Source organism: Agelaius phoeniceus, chromosome 4 (genome assembly GCF_051311805.1).
Source record: "Agelaius phoeniceus isolate bAgePho1 chromosome 4, bAgePho1.hap1, whole genome shotgun sequence".
NCBI classification, from domain to species: Eukaryota; Metazoa; Chordata; class Aves; order Passeriformes; family Icteridae; genus Agelaius; species Agelaius phoeniceus.
The window spans coordinates 3,971,014-3,988,413 of NC_135268.1; the positions used below are offsets into that span (position 1 = coordinate 3,971,014).

The 17,400-nt window shown below is 42.0% G+C and overlaps 2 long non-coding RNA genes across 3 annotated transcripts in view; one reads left to right on the top strand and one right to left on the bottom strand.

Annotated features, from left to right (window-relative positions):
* Positions 1 to 667: 667 nt before the first annotated feature.
* LOC143693799 (uncharacterized) lies at positions 668 to 8,666 on the bottom strand. 2 transcript variants are annotated; one of them, XR_013181754.1, is made up of 4 exons: positions 8,536 to 8,666; positions 6,562 to 6,622; positions 6,325 to 6,460; positions 668 to 771 (listed from the first exon to the last, which is right to left on the bottom strand). It is a non-coding gene; the product is annotated as an uncharacterized LOC143693799 (long non-coding RNA). The 2 variants fall into 2 exon arrangements; XR_013181753.1 differs by lacking the exon at positions 668 to 771 and having other exon boundaries at positions 5,008 to 6,460.
* Positions 8,667 to 12,062: 3,396 nt separating this feature from the next.
* Positions 12,063 to 17,400, top strand: part of LOC143693909 (uncharacterized) — a 185,343-nt gene continuing 180,005 nt past the window's right edge. Inside the window, exon 1 of the long non-coding RNA XR_013181910.1 lies at positions 12,063 to 12,196. This is a non-coding gene — a long non-coding RNA (uncharacterized LOC143693909). The remainder of the gene's footprint in view (positions 12,197 to 17,400) is intronic.

The following is a 17,400-nucleotide window of genomic DNA, read 5'->3' on the forward strand; positions in this document are numbered from 1 at the left end:
GTTGCACATCCAAAATAAGCATTGTTAACAAAAGCCAAGTGCCTTATGCATTTTATTCAGTGCTAAGAGCAGCTTGACTGCTAATATTTCATGTGCTAGAAGAAATGGAGCTGCAGTGTTTCGAGCTAATTCTGGCATTTTGAAGCACATCCTGCATGGCAAACTGTAATGCCCATGGTTGTGCCAGTGGTGATCAGTTTGAGGCCAGTGAGATGCGGGTACAGAGAGATACAGGATAGAATCCTTATAAGAAGGCAAATATGCCCTTTTCCATGTTTGTTTAATATTGCATTATTAGTTTTTTGAAGTGCCTTTGTGTATAATGTTTGCCCATCTTACCTTTTAAAATTTTTTCCAGGTCTGCTACTGTTCAAATAAATCATATGGCTGAGCAAGAATTTGTCCTGCCTCCTCCTAAGGCATGTAGGCTTAATCCTTTTGCTGCCTAAATCACAGTCATGGTGTTGGGAAGGTTTAAACAAAACTCTGCTGTATTATATCCCAGCTTGGGATATATATACTTGGGAGAAATATGTGGAGAAGGGGGGAGAAAGGTGAGAAAGGGAAAGAGGAGATCACTTACCTCTCTTCTCTTGCTGTGTGAGTGTGTGCACGGAGGAGCTCTGAGTTTTTCCCTTTGCAGGGATCCACGAGCACAACTAGGTTGAAGCAAGCAGGACTGAACGAGCCTGGAAGGTGGATTGCTCTGTGTGCCACACTCGTGTGTCTCCCCAGCTCCGGCCAGGTGCTCTGGCTTTGTGCAGCAGATAGCTACATAAACAGATGGAAAGCTCAGTTTTCCTTGCATTGCTTTTGCCCCTTTCTGCTCTAGACTTCACAAAGAATGCCATTTTTTTGTGTGTTGAACTGAAGGATTCCTAAGCGAAGGAGCAGATTATTTGTTCCGCAGCATGTATGTGGGTGAAAAATGCAGAGCGCTGCGTGTAGCCTGATTCAGAGCTGTGCAGTGCATGAGTGTAGCGACAGCTTCCACTTGCATGGGTGCCTTTTTGGCAAATGCAGGGCTACAGAAAGAAATGGAACAACTCTTCCAGTGTGTTGGAAGACAAGGTCCACATAAATAGTGTTAGTAGCCAGTTGGGAGGGCAATTAATGACCAGGTGGAGAGCATCTGTTCCAGGTGCCAGATCTACTCAGATTGGAACACCACTGACCTTGGGCATGCTGACTTTTACAGTAGAGTAATTAATAGGAATAGGATATGCAGATAAATGGAAGCTAATTTAGGGATATCTGGCTGTAATCCCTTTGTCACAACCCCTTGTATTGTCTAACATGCAGAAGTGTGGACATCAAAGTATATGTGCAAAAGGATTCTGAATTGCCTTTCTCATTTGTTTACCCTTTAGGGAGAAAATGGTGCTGATGAATGTAGAGATCTGTAGAGCAGTAAAATCATAATTTGATTATGTGTATAATGTGGTATATTGTTATTGCTTGAAAGGTAGAAAAATGGCCATCGGGAATCAAAGCTTTTGATTGTAAATTATTATTCTCAAAGCTTTTAATTGCAAATTAGGATTCTAGGTATAAGTTCTGTAGGGTCTTGATTAGATTTGCTGTCTCCCCCCCTCAGCACACTGGGATATTGATTAGTTCACAGTCCCAAGCTGTCGCTAATAATGGAATCAATCTATTCTCTGTATGGTTCTGCTAAAATTATTTGCAATAAAATGATTGGTTAGAGTTGCATTTGCATGGTAATGGCTGTTAAGGGGGGATGAACAGATCAGATTGCAGGGTTGCTTACAGAGTCAGAAACATGGGGTGGTGTTGGCTTATAGTTTGTTCTTTTGGAGATGGTTGTACTGTGCATAGTGAAGCATTAGGGAAGCTAAAGAGATAATACAGTGATCTGGTGTCTAGGACACAGAGCTGTCTGGAGGGGGACACCAGCTCCTTGCTGCAGTGAACATTTGGAATATTAATTTCTCACCTCATCTTTCTTCTCTTGTCCTGCTGTATGCACTTTTCTTCCCCTATCACCAGTCTTCAGGGATATGGAAACTGTAGGAAAACAGCTGTTGGCTATGCTGGGGATGCCTGCTTTCCCTACCTGCTGCCAAGAAGTCTTTTTGAAAGATTTCTCAGGCTAGATCTTATCCTGTGATCACAGCCAGTGTGTTTTCTTGAAGTAAGGCTTGCAAGTGCAGTAGGCAGAAGAAAAGTTAGCCTGAAAATCCCACCAAATAAATTTTTAAAAAGGAAAAGCAGTGTCCTTGGAATCAAATTCTGAATTTATCTGCTGATGAAAGTCTAGAGCCCTGCAGGATTAGGATTAGCTAGGTCAGGGTGTGAAAGCAGATGGTACTACCAGCGAGAGATGCCCAAATCCATCATTTGGATTTAACTTTGTAGGTTAACTCCTAGAAAGATGTAATGTGCTAACCACACAGTTAAGCTCAGAGCATCCCTTTCCTATTTCCCTTGGCAGCCAGTTTGTTTAACTGTACGTCATGCCAGCAGTGAAAAAACTGAAACAAATCAAAGCTGCTCTGCATTTCCCAGTCTGACTCTCTCACCTGCTGCATTGTGGAGCATCACCGTGGGAAGCTCACACTCTGCCACATGCTGTGGGATGTGATACAGCACAGCCTGACCTACCCAGGCTTGTCAGCCACAGGAAGTCTGAAAATATGATTTCCTGAAAAACAAGTGAAAGGAGGGGAAGTGCGCAGTTTATGTTTTTTGAGGATGGCATTATTGGAAACTCCATGAGCTCTTTCTGTCAAAAATACCTACGAAGTAACTATTTAGTCATATGAATAGCTGCCATTTATTTACAAGGCATCTGTGTGTGAATTAGGAAAAATCCTTTAACATCTATCAGACCTCAGAGAGATGAGTAATTCTGTGGAAACAGTGTGCGTGTCAGACGTGACTGATCGCTTGTTACCCTGCATTCTGTCCTTTGTTTTTCTCTAAGACTCCAATGTATGTGCTAGCAGTGATTCAGTATGAACCAGGGGGTGTCTGGTAGAATCTGCTTGTCTCTTGCATTTCAGCAGAAGATGCAAGATTTTCTTACAGAGAATTTTCTTGACAGAACCAAATGGTAAGGCAGTTTCCCAGTCGGTGTCAGCTCGTAAGCATTGGTTTGCATCAGGCTAGGACCTGATCTCTCTGCTTATAGGACAGCTGTCCTAAAAATGCATTTCCGAAAATGCAAAAGCAATTGTTGGTGAAACCACACTGTGCCATGCAGGGCTAGTTGTGATTGTTATCTTGCATTGATCTCTGAACTCTATGTGTAGAACAGAAACTCCTTGGTTTCAGCACCTGTGGTCTAAGGTAGGAGTGGGATCTAGGAACTGGAGTCAAACTAGGGGCCTCTCTCTTTAGGCTCCATATGTTAACTTTAATTACTTTTCTATGTGATTTCCTTGAAATGTTTCATGGTTTTCCCAGTGCTTTAATACTGAATCTCTTATTTCCTGGACAAGTCCCCGAGCAACTTGATCTAACCGGACCTGCTCAGAGCTGGGAGTTGGATTAGATGACCTCCCAGGAGTCCTTTCCAATGTAAACTATTCTGTGAAAAGTAAAAGATGCTTTTGGGACTGATAGATGAGGTATAACAGAGCAAGCTGTGGAGCTGGGGAAGCCACAAGCACTCCATTTTACCCAAAGATATGAAGCTCTGTTATTTTCCCGTATTTGTTGTTTTCATCTTCTTGCAGTAAATTCAATTACCATTGAGCAGGACTTTTTCACAAGGGGCTGGCTAGGAAATTATCTGCAGAGGGCTGGAGATAGAATTTCTAGCTGGCAAGTTGTGTTAAGTTGGCGTTTCCTAACACCAGTTCCAATTCAATGGATGTAACTTCTGTAGCTGAGTGCATTTAGTTTAATTGCTGGCAGCAAGCAAATCTTTGGCATGCAAAATGATGCGCATCTGCAGAGAGCTTTAGCGTGAACTGGTGCAACTTTCCTGAGCAAAGAAACATCTGGAGGTGCCAGCAGTAAGAAATCAGAGTAGACATTTATTTTTTAAGCAGAATGGACAGGGAAGGTTAAATACATTGGATACCTTGTCCCCATGGAAGAGTAGGAGAGCGAGGGACCACAGCAGACCTTGTCTGCCCCACATGTTTCTGCAGGGATTTCAATGCTGCCAAGCCACCAATACTCCTGCATGATTGGAGAGAAAGAAGGCAGAGAGTGCAGTCCTGTCTGCAGTGAGAAAATTTGATTTGTTCCTCCTCTGGCCAAGTAGCTGCAGCCTACAAGGCAGTTGTGGGCCAGCTTTGTGCCCAGTTCTTCCCTGGATTTACGTGGTTGGGAATTGGTCAGCCAATTGTAGAACGTGTTTTTTCTGGGTGTCTGTTAATCTCTTTGCTTGGAGCTCCCTGCTAACACAGGTGGCTTATGTTGGACATGTCATTTTGGTCCTTCAGTGTTGTGCATGGCTTATGCACAGGGATGATTTCAGTGCTTTGTGAAATCAGTGTTGCAGACACCTGAAATAGTTCATTTTTATAAAAACAAGTGCAGGTTAAATTTATTAATTCAACAAGCAAGGATTGTTGACATAATATAAGCACTTTTGTGTGCTCATGAGTTATTCTGCATAATTGTGCTAGAAGTGTGTCTGTGCCTAAAGAAATACAGATGATAACAGAAGGATAGATATGCAAGGAGAGCTGTTTAATTCCTGAACTACCAAGCTTCTGAAGTAAATGCATGGCATCTCTTTGTTTCACAGTTCACTTGTGGCATAAATATCATGACTGGTACCTTGCTGTTCGCCAAAATGTCCGAATCCTCCATCATGCTTTGGACAAAGGCCTTGTGGAAGCACTGCATTTAAACTTTTTACCTGCAGAAAAGCTTCCTGTTCAGGCTTTGTCAACAGATGCATGAAGCGCAAGAATTACTGTTGACAGTGAACACTTTATTATGGGGCAAAAGATCCTCTTAAGAATGTAAGGTCAGCAGTCTGTGAGTGAAGAATTTCTTATGCACATCAACACACAAATGCTTGATGCCTAATCCTTTAATATGATTTTTATGGATTGATTTCAACAGGAATCCAAGGACAAATCTTCGGTAGCTGAACAACCTTCTATCAGCAAGCTGGCTTTGTTGGAATTCATGCTCAAAAATTATCCCACTCTAGTTGCTTTTTAATATTGTGATTGCCAGGGCCCAGTCCTGTAGCTTGTCTCCAGTTTTGAGTGGCTCCTTACTGAAGCAAACTCCTATTGGCCTTTTTTGAGCATTTTGCTAAACCAAGTATTCCTGTTTATAGGGGGATGTCTTAGGGCAGGCTGTTACAACATGAGGATGACTGTCACATGGGTTAGTCTGAAATGACAATGGGTTTGTCAGTCATGGAAAGCTACTCCCGATTCAGGAGATAATTTCCATTTCATATGTGCTTTTCAGCCTGACTAGGTGACTTCCCTTGCATGGCAAATTGCAACTGGCTTGAGAGTAAACTCTTGGCCCTTCAGTAATTTCTCTGTGAGAGTCTGTCCTCAATGTGTCTGGAGCTCTGGCTTGTTATCCTGAGACTTGCTGAGCCCTTTCCTTCCAAAAATAACCTACTAGCTGTAAGTCTGTTCTCTAAGCTGTCACTACTGTTCTGTTCTGTTTTAAAATATCTTTCTACTGTATCTCATTTTTATGTGGAACACAGCCCTTCTCTGAACTGTCCTGCAGTTTGTAGTTAGCTCAGGAAGAAGAGGCATCTGAAAGCTACTAAAAACATCGTGTTTCAAACCCAGCAGTTGTCAGAAATAAAGATACCTTTTGGTTTAAGTGATGGCTAAATTTTTCCAGCTGTTGCTCTTGTTAAAGAATTTAAATCTGGGAGGAAGTGAAGGTTTTTCACTGTACTACTCCTCCATCTGAGGTACTGCTTTAGTTCACTGCACTCAAGATATTTACTAATCTTTCTGAGCAGAGGAGCTGGACACGGGTTTGTTTAGTTTAGTGTGCAGGTTCTGCCTTACCCACCCTGTTTCCTGTGATCTGTGTATTCAAGGACAGTGAACCCCTTAGACCACGCCTGATTACTTGACCCAAGAGGTCTTCCCAATTCCTGGACTGGGTGCGTGCGCCAGACTTACCCTGAACCTGTATCAGGGTGAGATCCTGGGCTCAAATTGGTTTCCACTTTACCCTTGAAACAAGGCAATCCAGGTGAATAGACTGGATGTGAGCTTTAACACACTCTGACAGGTCCCACATCTGGATGGTTTGAGGGCAAAGAGGGAATGTCAAGATTGGAAAGCACGCCAGGCTATCTCCAGCAGGGATCTGGGCAAGACCTTAGAAGACCTGTTGCCTACAAAGTACCTGGAGAAATTTCATCTGCTTAATTTCTCATGTTTCTTGAGTTTGTTTCATTGCAAACCTTCTGGTCATTCAACATAATGTAGCGAAGACTGTGACCTGGATTCTTCATGGTATCCATGGAAGATGTGGGCAATTCCTAGGAGAGGAGAGATTCTTAAATCTATATCAGTAGCACAAAATCAGGCAGCTTTCTTTACAGGGGCATGTTTACCACTGTAAATCCTGAACATTACTTACCTTCTGCTAGTGCCCGGGGCTTTGCTGTCATTGCTGATACTGCATTTCTGGCACTGAAGACCTATGCCCAAAATAATTAAGATAATATGTGTTCAGTTTGCTGATTGTTTCTCCAGAAAATGCTTATGCTGAATTAATATCTCACTGTCTGTTTGAAAATCTGAGTTTTCTACAAAAATTTCTCCAGGTTTCTTACTTTTTTCTGTAGGTGACATTATTTAATGATATGGGGAAAATATAGAAAATAAGCTTGTTTTTTTTAAACTTGGGTTTTTAAAAAATGCACAGATAATCAGAAATAAAAAATTAAGAAGCACGAGTAAGTATACACAGTGCTATGAATTAAATGGGTTAAAAGGTCCATTTACTGTGAGGGTGGTGAGGCACTGGCACAGGTTTCCCAGAGAAGCTGTGGCTGCCCCATCCTTGGCAGTGTTCAAGGCCAGGCTGGATGAGGCTCTGAGCAACCTGGGATAGTGAAGGTGCCCCTGCCCCTGGCAGAGGGGTTGGAACTAAATGATCTTTAAGGCCACTTCCAACTCCAGTTATTCTGATTTTATACTTAGCTTCCCTTACACTTATTTGTGATAGAGTAGGCCCGTGCTAAAAGTATTTTTATTCCATAATCTAAGGGCAGAAAATAACACCAGTAAAGCTTTCAGGTCATTTCTTTTTAGCAGCATCTGCCTCAATCCAAGGCATTGAGTGCCTTTCCTGCAAGGAAAGGGTTATCTCTGCTCTCAAATGTGAGAGCACACCCTGCTCTAGCCTGCAGGCACACAGATAATAATAACATGGAAGGATGGCAGCCTGTGCTCTGGAACGGTTTATGAGGAGGAAGTCCGCAATTACATATTTCTGGGCAAACATTAACCAAGGCTGAAGCCTAGCTTCGAAGAAAAACAACAGGCTGGAACCTCCAGTAATATAGCTGTTATGTGGACTGGAAAGAGCAGTCATGCATTCATGGAGCATTAGAAGCTAAGTAAGAATAGCACGACAACAAAGCAAATGGCTTGATAATATTAGCACATCCTGGTGTGAGCCTGCAGAAAGCATCTCTGCCCCTGCCCAGCCCTCCAGTGATATTGGAAAGACCAAGGGGATTTTTTTTTAAGTACTCTCTAGCTCTCTTAAAACAGACCTAAGCCAAAGTAATGGGACTATTGTTTGCTGTGCTCACGGCCTAATCCATTTATATCGGTGGTTTCAGAGCTTGCCACCACAGACTGAAGTTTCCCCTTTAAAAAACAAGTTACTTTGGGCATCTCTCAATCACTGCGGTTACCACGCTACAAACAATTGCCATTCTGTGCTGTGGTTTTGTAAAGCAGCAGTCTTATTTAGAGCTTTGTGTGCTAAACTCGGATGTGCCCATTCTATTATGGACTCTCTGTACCTAAAAATGGAATTGTTACACTAAAATTAAGGAGACAGCCAAATGATACATACTTCCTCTGCTTTGTTTTTTCTGACAGACCACAATTGCTGCAGAGAAGCTGTCCAGTCATTACTGCAAACTCTGGGGAAAAGGAGTGACAGAATTTAGACCTGTATGGGAGAGGAGCGTTAGTTTAAAGAGACACTTGCTGTGGCAAGCATAATATGTAGATTCCAAAGTTAAGCACTTTGGAAAAAGTCCAAAAGATGAAGATACATACATTACTGCTGCTGGGGGGAAGGAAGGGAATCTTAAATGTCTCCATAGAGAATATTTACTTGGCTTTTCTTCCTTTCCTTTTTTTAAAGGGCAAGACAGCTGTAGCTGAGAAGCTTTACACTTGGATTAGGCTATTTGGTTCAGGTTTAATGGTAAAAGTTAATTTATTCTGTTGTTAGCTGGGCTAAAATAACAAAATAGGATTACTGTCCTAACATCCTTCACTGCTAGGCCAGGCACCTACCTTCCCACTCCTGTTAGTGACCTGAAATCACTAACATCCAAAGCCCTTAAGGAAGCTAAAATGAACTTACTGGTTCAGCTGGCTTCACTGGGGACAGTTGTTCCTGCCTCAGTGCTGTCCTCACAATTAGCAGTGATTAACAGTCCTGCTGCAACCAATACTCCACAGCGAGACTGGAATGGAAAATGCAGCCTTGGGGACTATGTGAGGTCTCTCTCAACAACAAATTATCTTCAAAAAGCAGCTGATCCTGCTTTGCCTTGTTCTGATAATGAAAAACTGTGTTCTTTGGTTTTGTCTTTTCCCTTCTATTCCGTGCCCAATATGGCACGCTTTTTAATGCCAAAGTAGCTTTTAAAGGCACCCCCTCCACCCCCAAGTGTTTTAGCAGGTTAATCTTCTGGAATATTTTAACAAAACACAAACTATGACATTCAGTCACAGAGTGATTTGTGCTTGCGTTTTGAGAACCCAGAATATTTCTAGATAAGTGCCAGTAGATTATTTTAGGTACACCAGAAGATATCTGGTTTTGGCATTTTGGAAAGGTCCCAGTTCAGACGGATAGAAAGAACTGGCCTGTTCTGATGAGTATGGCTGGATTGTACCATAATTAAGGAATAAAGAATTCTGACTCCTAAATAGGTATCCTTCAGAATATTTTAATCTAACCCAAATAAAACCATGTTTGTGTTTAAATAAGGAAGATGATTAATGGGATATTGGGAGGCAACAGAGTTTCACTCCTTGTAAAAGTAGTGCAAGTATAAACTTCACAGAAAACTGCTTTTTTAGTTTGTTTTGAGGATGGACAAATCACAGATAGCTTAAAGAGCCTCTCAGGTCCTCGGCCTGTCCTTTCATAGTTTACTGCATCTTTCAAACTATGGTTTCAGAGGCTGAACATGGATTTAGGTTAATCTTTCCATGATGCATCTATATAAGATTTTATATGTTGATACAGGAGTAAACTTGGTTCCTCCTTGTCTTCTAGTGATGTGTCCTTCTCCTTTTGGGAAACTTAGCACATATCAGTGAACCAGCAAAGGATGAGAATCTAAGAAGAATATTCAAGTCAGACTTTTTTTTTGCCTGTTTAAGAAGTTACTCATTGCATTGTCATTCATAATCGTCTTCCCGTGTGACAGGATGGGCTCGTCAGATCCCAGGGAGATAAAGCGGAATTTGTCAGCTCCTAGGGGGCCAAAGTAAGCATCCTTCTGACTAACAGTCTTTGAGCACTGTGTCAGGAGTTATGGGAATTTGGAGTTACGTGCTGCTGTTGAGTGGCACAGCAAAATATGGTTGTGTAAGTGTGGTTAGTGGTTAATGATTTCTTTTTTTGTCTTTCCTTCTCTGCCTTCTGTGCTCCTTGCTCTGTACACAAGAGCAGGAAGGAGGATTTGGATGGAGCAATGCAGCCTCTTCATCTTTTCCTAAGTGAGTCAATATTGTTGCTATTTCTAGAAAGTCATCTTTGGTCTTTTAGAAAAGACCATCAAGAGATGAGAGACATTTTTGACATGGTAGTATGGAAGGTGGGAGTTCTCTGGCACACCAGGAGCTCTGCCTGCTGGCTCTTCTGATTGCAAGCATAACATATATTTTACATTCTCCCAAAGACTCATTTTGCCTCCCTGCTGCACGGCTTCAGAGCACGAGCCTCTGCAGCACTGGGTGTGAGAGAGAGTCTTGTGTAGGCAGCTCTGTGTTGACAAGTGCCTTGTACCATCTGCTTCCTTCCCCCACAAATCCATCAGCATCCATGCAGCAGCTTGTACTTGCTAAGAGCACTGCAAGGAGATGTGATTTGGATTTAATCATTAGCAAATGTCCCTTGACTGTTTCTCAGCTGCCCCATCTGAGTTTAATTCCAAGAGAAGGAAACTGATGTATTCCTGCTTTCAGGTGTAATTACTTCAAGACAGATTGACCGTTTAAGCACACACGACACTGCTTAGCTTTAATTAGAGTAAATTGGCAGAATTTATATGGCCGGTAGTTTTGGGGACTGTCAGATGCATGAAAGTATATTTTGCATATCATTTCCTGCTGAGGCTGAGACCAAGGTACTAGCTGAAAGGCTTGTAATTAGGATGAAAACACTTTGTAAATTTAACCCTATCTCCATTAGGAACAGAGTGGAACTGGCTGGGGAAGGGGGTGGTGCTCCAGGGAGACAAAAACATTTGAAAGAGAATGAGAAGCAAGAAGTACCTGGAGACTGTGCAATAACACAGATGAATGTTATTGCCAAGCTGGAGTCTTTGTGATTTGTAAGTGAGATTTATAAATCCCAAGGTTAATTTTTTTCTGGAAGGCTGTTCTAGTATATTGTATGACCCCAGTGTTGGTATAAGTGAAATTGAAAAAAAAGGTTTGGCTAGATGTTCTGTCACAACAGTTCTCAGTGCACCAATTCAGAGTGCCCTGGAATAATGTCAGCCTTTGCTGGATCTGTTCCTGACTTGAACCTCAGCTGCACAAGCAGGGCAAGCAATGAGGTTTTAGTACATAAAGAGGTCCCAAATCATTGACTGAGCAGCAAGGCAAGCGCTGTTGAGCCCCTTCTGTACTAAGCAACCTGGAGGAAGGGCCTCTCATTGCTGTGTTCTAGACCCCCTTTCTGGTTGGAGAAGTTCTTTCCCAAACCAGGAACAGGGAGCTGCCTTGTGCCAAGCACCTGTTGATGAATGTTTTCAGTGTAGTTTGTATGCAGTTTACACTCTGTCTCTGCCTGGCAGCTGAGGAATCTCCATTTTAAAAATTGTGGAAGGTGAAGGGTCTTCAGTTTTCCCAAAGAAGGAAGAGCTGACCACAGGTTCAAATTTGATTAAATTATTGGCACAGGGTTTGCTAACCGATATCTGCTTAATGTTGGGAACTCTTACTGATGGCATTCTGTAAGAATAGAGTTGGAAACAGAGAGGTTTTTTATTCTGGAATGGCCCAAATTGTATTAGTTTCTGTTTTATTTCTTGGCACATAAAAGGTGGCTGTATCACCTTGATTTGAAGTTTGGTGAAGAGGCTTAGTGGAAATGGTTTCAAGCATCTTCTGTGATGAGGTCAGGATGGAATAGGAATCTGTTGGCCTGAGGATGCTGCAAATGTGGTGAGTCCAACATACTTACCTATTCTACTTTTTATTATCTGCATAATTTGTCCTGGGCCTGAGACCCGTGAGGAAAGTGGAGGGGGAGCTGTGGTGTTTCACACTTGGGTACCGATTTTTAAGTTGCTGAGCAGCTCAGAGTTTGGAGGGGAGTTTTTATTTCAGTGTCAGCTGCACCTGCCTAGGCACATCTTTGCTTTAATTTGGTGCAAGTGCTCCACTATCCAAACATGATATATCTGGGTCCAATAGTCCCCAGAAAACTGTGTTTTCTCTATCCAAAGCAATGGAGTCTGTAGATGGATAGAGGTGGTTATCTTGTGTTAATCATGAGAGAGGCCAGTCTGGCTGCTCCTTGTTTCTTGCTGCTTTCATGGGGTTTTTGCTTCTATGACTGAGTTGAAATACAGTCAACAAGACCTGCATCTGCTGATGAGTTAAGAGCCTGCTGTCAGCGCCCATTCTCCCAGCACAGTATCTGTACTTCAGATTTCAGTCACCCTAATCTCTCTGCTTTCAGAAATGGAGTCCTGCATCCCTGAGAATGAGACACAGCGGAAATTCTGTTGATCTTTCTTCCCAAGATCGTGCATTAACAGCATTCTGGCAGGACTAAGGTAAGAAAGTTTGAGGAAAATCTCTGAGATCCTTGCTGTTCATTGTTCTCCTTCTCTTAATACAAACATTGTGATAGCAATTTCCGATAAGAAGCAGTTTTTCTGAAGTCCATGTGTTTCAGGCTTAAGCGAAATGACAAAAATAAGGGCTCAAGATGAATAACAAGTATTTAGTGCAGCAGAGGAATGGTGATGGTTGTAGTGTGATGTGCATTTTCTTCTAAGCCCAGCATAGATATTTTTTCCTGTCCCTTTTATTTTTAGCACGATGCTGGGGATGCAAAACAAATATGAAATGTTTAGGGCAGCAGTTTATGCTGTGACTAATCTGTCTTCTGTGAAGCTAATAATCCTCCCTAAATTCTTCTACAGGGGAAGTCATAGATTTGTACTTTTCACTGCATGGCACATCACAAACCAGAAACGTGGTTAATGGCTGCTAATAAGTCCCTGAATTCTCCTCTTCAGGGAGCCTTCCCTCGGGAGAGCCGTTATCGTTAATCTGGTTAAATCTGGATGTTTCCCCTTCTTTTCTTATGTTGTTTGTTCTCCTTTGAGGTAGTTACAGTTCATTTATGTCTAGCGAGGGGACAAGTGGTGTTTGCCAGAGCCGGCTGCAGGGGCCGATGGGCGCCCGTTTGCATGGGCCTCGTTACAAAGGCAGACCACATCCTGGCCAGGACAAAGTGCTGTCTGATCCACAGCCGGCACACACCAGTGCCTGCCTGGAGCCCTGCCAGCCTGTGGGCAGCCTTTGTGAGGAGCCACTGTGTTAGTCTGCGTGGAAGTCGAAGGAAGGGATAAACCAACTAAATTAATCTTTCTTTCCATTCTCTGGCAGAGCTTCCACCAGTCAAAATATGCATGTGATTCACTACAGTATAAATTTTTCCTGTGCTTTTTGTTTGCTGTCATCTAGGAGAAAAGTGGTGTGTCATTCACTCAGCTGCTTCACTGGGAGCAGAACACTGAGAAAATTAAAATATCCTATCTTGGGTATCTTCTTGCAAAGATATTCTTGCTTCATGTGTAAGAGGTATCTTTGCAACCAACTGATAAATACAGTATATATATAATCTTCCATCTAACAAGTTTTAAACCCCCCATGCAGCTCAGGTTCCAGGATTTAAACTTCCAACTCTTGCTAAAATGGGTGGGTAAGCAGCTATGTCTAACTCATATACCACAAAACCTGAGCTTGTGGGGAAGAGGGCAAAGGTGCTTTTGTAAGACAAATAGAAATCATTATTTTCTGCCAGTTAAGGACAGCAAAAGGAATCCACAAGTGGGTTTGGTGACAGAGTTGGAGATATTACCCTGTACTGCTTTGATTTTGGATGTGTAAAAAAAAAAATCAGAGGAACAACTAGTTTTCTTTTCATTTAAACACCACAATAAAATATGAACTCTGTGGAATGCTCTGCAACTTAAGGTGATTTTTAAAATGGGTGCAGCTGCATAGGTTTGGGTTTTTTGAGCCTCGCATTTCTCAGTTGAGAGAATTATCATGTAGCCACAGGGTTTTAATAAACCTTTTTGCAGCTAAAATAAAATGTTGAGGTTTGATGGGAAAGCAGATTGAAGTGGAACATTGGTTACATCAGTAAATGTGCCTTATTCTCAATTGGCAGTGGTGAGTGTGAGTCAGTTTGTTTCAGCCTCTAAAAATACCATATGTCTTTATAATTCCAAACAAGTCCTTAAGATGGACAGAAGAAGTGTGCTTTTTTTTGCTTAAATATGGCTGGTGAATATCTCTGAAAACACAGCAACCCACATCCTGGTTGACCACTGCTGTTCACCTCATGAAAAAGAGTGACCTCACAAAGGTAGGAACCTTCAGTTTGCTGTGGGGATGCTGCTCCTCGGCCTCATGTTTGCAGGTGCTGGAGAACAAAGTCAGCCCTGGCATAAACAGGTGAGTTTTCTATTCAAGCTGATGGGAGTTGTCCCCATCTGTGCCAAGAATAAACTCTTTTAAAATGCACTTGTGGGTGAATTCCTCACAGATTTTGTTTATCCAATTTTGTGTAAACATGTTGTCCTAAAAACTGTGTGAGCCCAGCTTTACCACATGATTCAGTACCAAACTATGTGAAATTAGCCCTTTTTCTTTGGATCTCATGGGTTTGACCTGAGAATAATTCTGAGGTTTTTAGTTTACTTGAATCTCAAAGTTGAGCAAAATTAACAATTTTGTTTAAGCCAACAAAAGTGCTTGGAGAAAATACCTATTTCCTAGAATAATTGTTGAGATGCTCATTGGTTTCAGACCTTTCAAAGCAGGCAAAGAGACTGAATGGGACACCTTTTCTCCACTGACTTCATTAAAATGTGTTCCTGGTCAAACTCTGAAAGGAGGTAGGTTTGTGTTTTATTGGGAACAGACCAGCCACTCACTGTTGGGACTCAAATCTACTTGTCTTGAAATCTTGGACAGCATTTGCTGATATATATTCTGGTAGGCATCATTGTCTGCTTGACTGATCTGCCCTAAAGTTGTGAAACCTCTTTCAAAGTAAGAAGTCTTTTTTTGAGTCCTAGAAGGAAAAAACCCATCAAATCCCAAAACGCACACCTTTTGGTCCAGAGCTGACTTAATTTCTTTCACACTTTTACAAAACATGTTTTATATATTTTTGTCCAAAATCTATTAATAACTTCGGCTTTCGGTATTCCAGCTGTAGTATTTAAATTTTTGCCCTTAATTTTCTTTTCTGCTTTTATGACTGTGAGAGGATAACTGGAAATATTTGATACACCTGTTCAATTGCACAGAGGGACTCTCAGAAGCATGATAGAGAGAGAATTCTTTATCCATCTGTAGAGAATTATGGAACATTGCACCCATTTTTATCAGTACAGCTATATTTGAGCACAAACCATTCAGACAAGAGCTGAACTTAAAGGAACCAAACTAAAGACAAGGGTGGTTTCCAGTGAGTAAGAACTGTGAAAATAAGCTGATAGAATTTAGAGTTCATTTACGATACTCCCTGTGTTAAATACATTTCTTCCTACAGTTGTTGAACATTTTCTGTCCTGGATAGTCCCAAATCAGGCTGGCCATGTTTACTTTGAGATGTGTGGTGTTCATAATCAGATGCATAAAATTTGATTTTCCTCTCACAATGTAAACTTCCTGGACAGTCTCAGAGAAATTTGATAATGGATTTACTTTTGCCCTAACCGCAAACCTTTTTGTGGGTGTTCTGTTCAGCTTAGATGGAGGGTGTGGGAACATCTGGAAGAAAAAGTGCAAATAGTATTTCTGTGGATATGTTGCAGCTCAATTATGCCATTTCCAGTCCTTCAGAGTGCTCAAGTAGCACCACTGGGTGTAGCACACCAGTAAGAACAGGTGCCATGGACGAGGTTATAGTGCTCTGTGCCAGCTCTTTGCTCTTCTCTAATTGCACACTGTTTGTCCCATGCAACCTGCAACATTATTATTGCCTTTTTTTCAGCATTGTTCTGAAATTTCAGTACTTGGGCATTGTCCTGGGATGTCAGATACTTATCAGATACTTGAGACTAGACAAGACCCCTGAGGGGCTTACAGCACTGAAAATTAATCTCTTCCCCCTCCAGTCCTCTGCTGTAGGTCGGCCTTTTCAGGATGGTGTTGGCTTTTTTTAGTTGTGGTAGGGTTGGTTTTGTTTTGTTTTAATTAGTCAGGAACATGGATACAGGAAGTACTAAAGCTTTACTGGAGTGGGATGTGAGGGAACAGGCTATTGTCACTGTTTGTGGGAGGAATCTGCTCAATAAGCCGATGTACAGGTCCCTATGTCAGCTGATAGTGCCCTCGTTAAAGCCTCTTACTAAAGGCCTGTCTTTCCTCCTGCTCTTGTCACTTGAAAAGCTCTAAAGCTATCACTCTTTATTTATCTGGGTTTGGAGAGAATGGGAAGAGCTGTTTCAAATCCCCAGGAAACGAGCTGAACAAAGGGTGTGATTTGCTAGGTCAGTCCAATGGCTTATCTCCTCTCCTGGCCACTCCCAGCCTTTGGCCTTTATCAGTGCTTCAGGCAGCAGTGGTATCACTTGCCCAGGTATCTTCCCAGATGGGGGATACAGTGAGGGGGTGGGTGCTTCTTTGGCCAAAAAACCCTGTTGCTTTATACCTTGAAGCATGATTGTTTTTTGTAGCATTGGCTTTGTTTATTTAGCAACAAATGTGGCTTGCACCCAAGGCTTTATTCCAAATGTTTGCCTTGATGTGCTGGATGCCTGACAGCAAACATGCAAAAGGAGCCCTGAAGATGTGACTTGGAAACAGAATTAACTTCCCTGCAGTAGTTGCCTGGAGGAACTAACAGCTAACAGCACAGGATCTGCTTGGAGCACAGCTTATCCTTGGGAGCAGAAGGGAACGTGGAGCTTTTTTGTGATTTAGGTAGACTCAGTTCTCAGTGCTGGACATATAAGATCTCATTTTGCCTTTAAAAAAAAAAAAATCCATTATCTTCTCTGTCTATTTCAGGTTTGGTTCATAGTGTGCCTTGTCACCCTGGCAGGCTCCTCAACACTTCCAGTGATAGAAACTAATACGTGGTGGTGAGATGTGCTTGCAGGCATAAGGATTTCTATTTTTAGAGAGTGTGAATATCTGCTCGTAGAAGGCTTGGCCATGGCTTTTGGAGGCATGGTAGGGGATGGTATTCCTGGATTACAAACTCTAGGAATCCTTACAGTGCTTGGGCTGGCTCAGACAGGATTCCAGAGACTCCACTCCTTCCAGGAGTCTTTGGGGAGTATAAATCAGAGAGACAGCACAAGCATCCCTCCCAAGAATGAAGTGTGTGCACTGGTGCAGAGCAAGGGTGAGATCATGACCTTTCCCTCTCTGTCCTTTTGCAGGCTGCGAAAGCATTCTCTGCCTGTGTTCCAGGCAAGAGACTCAAGATGCTAGGTGATTTTTCCATGGTTTTATTCTCAGGAATACAGTATCTGTGACATGGTTTTGGGTTTTTTTTGTGGTTTTTTTTTTTTAAATAATGTAGTTGTTCTGGGACCTGGTTTGTACATTTCTGGTTTACACTCAAAGTTGCTCAATTCAGAATGAATAAAATAGAATCTTCAAGAATCTGTCCTCCTGTGGGCTTCCTTTTAGAGGTCTTCCAAGCTTTTTTTTAAAAGAGTCTTCAAGTTCCACTTCTTTTTGGGTTAATTTTGGATCTGTTTAACAGTGATAGTGATTC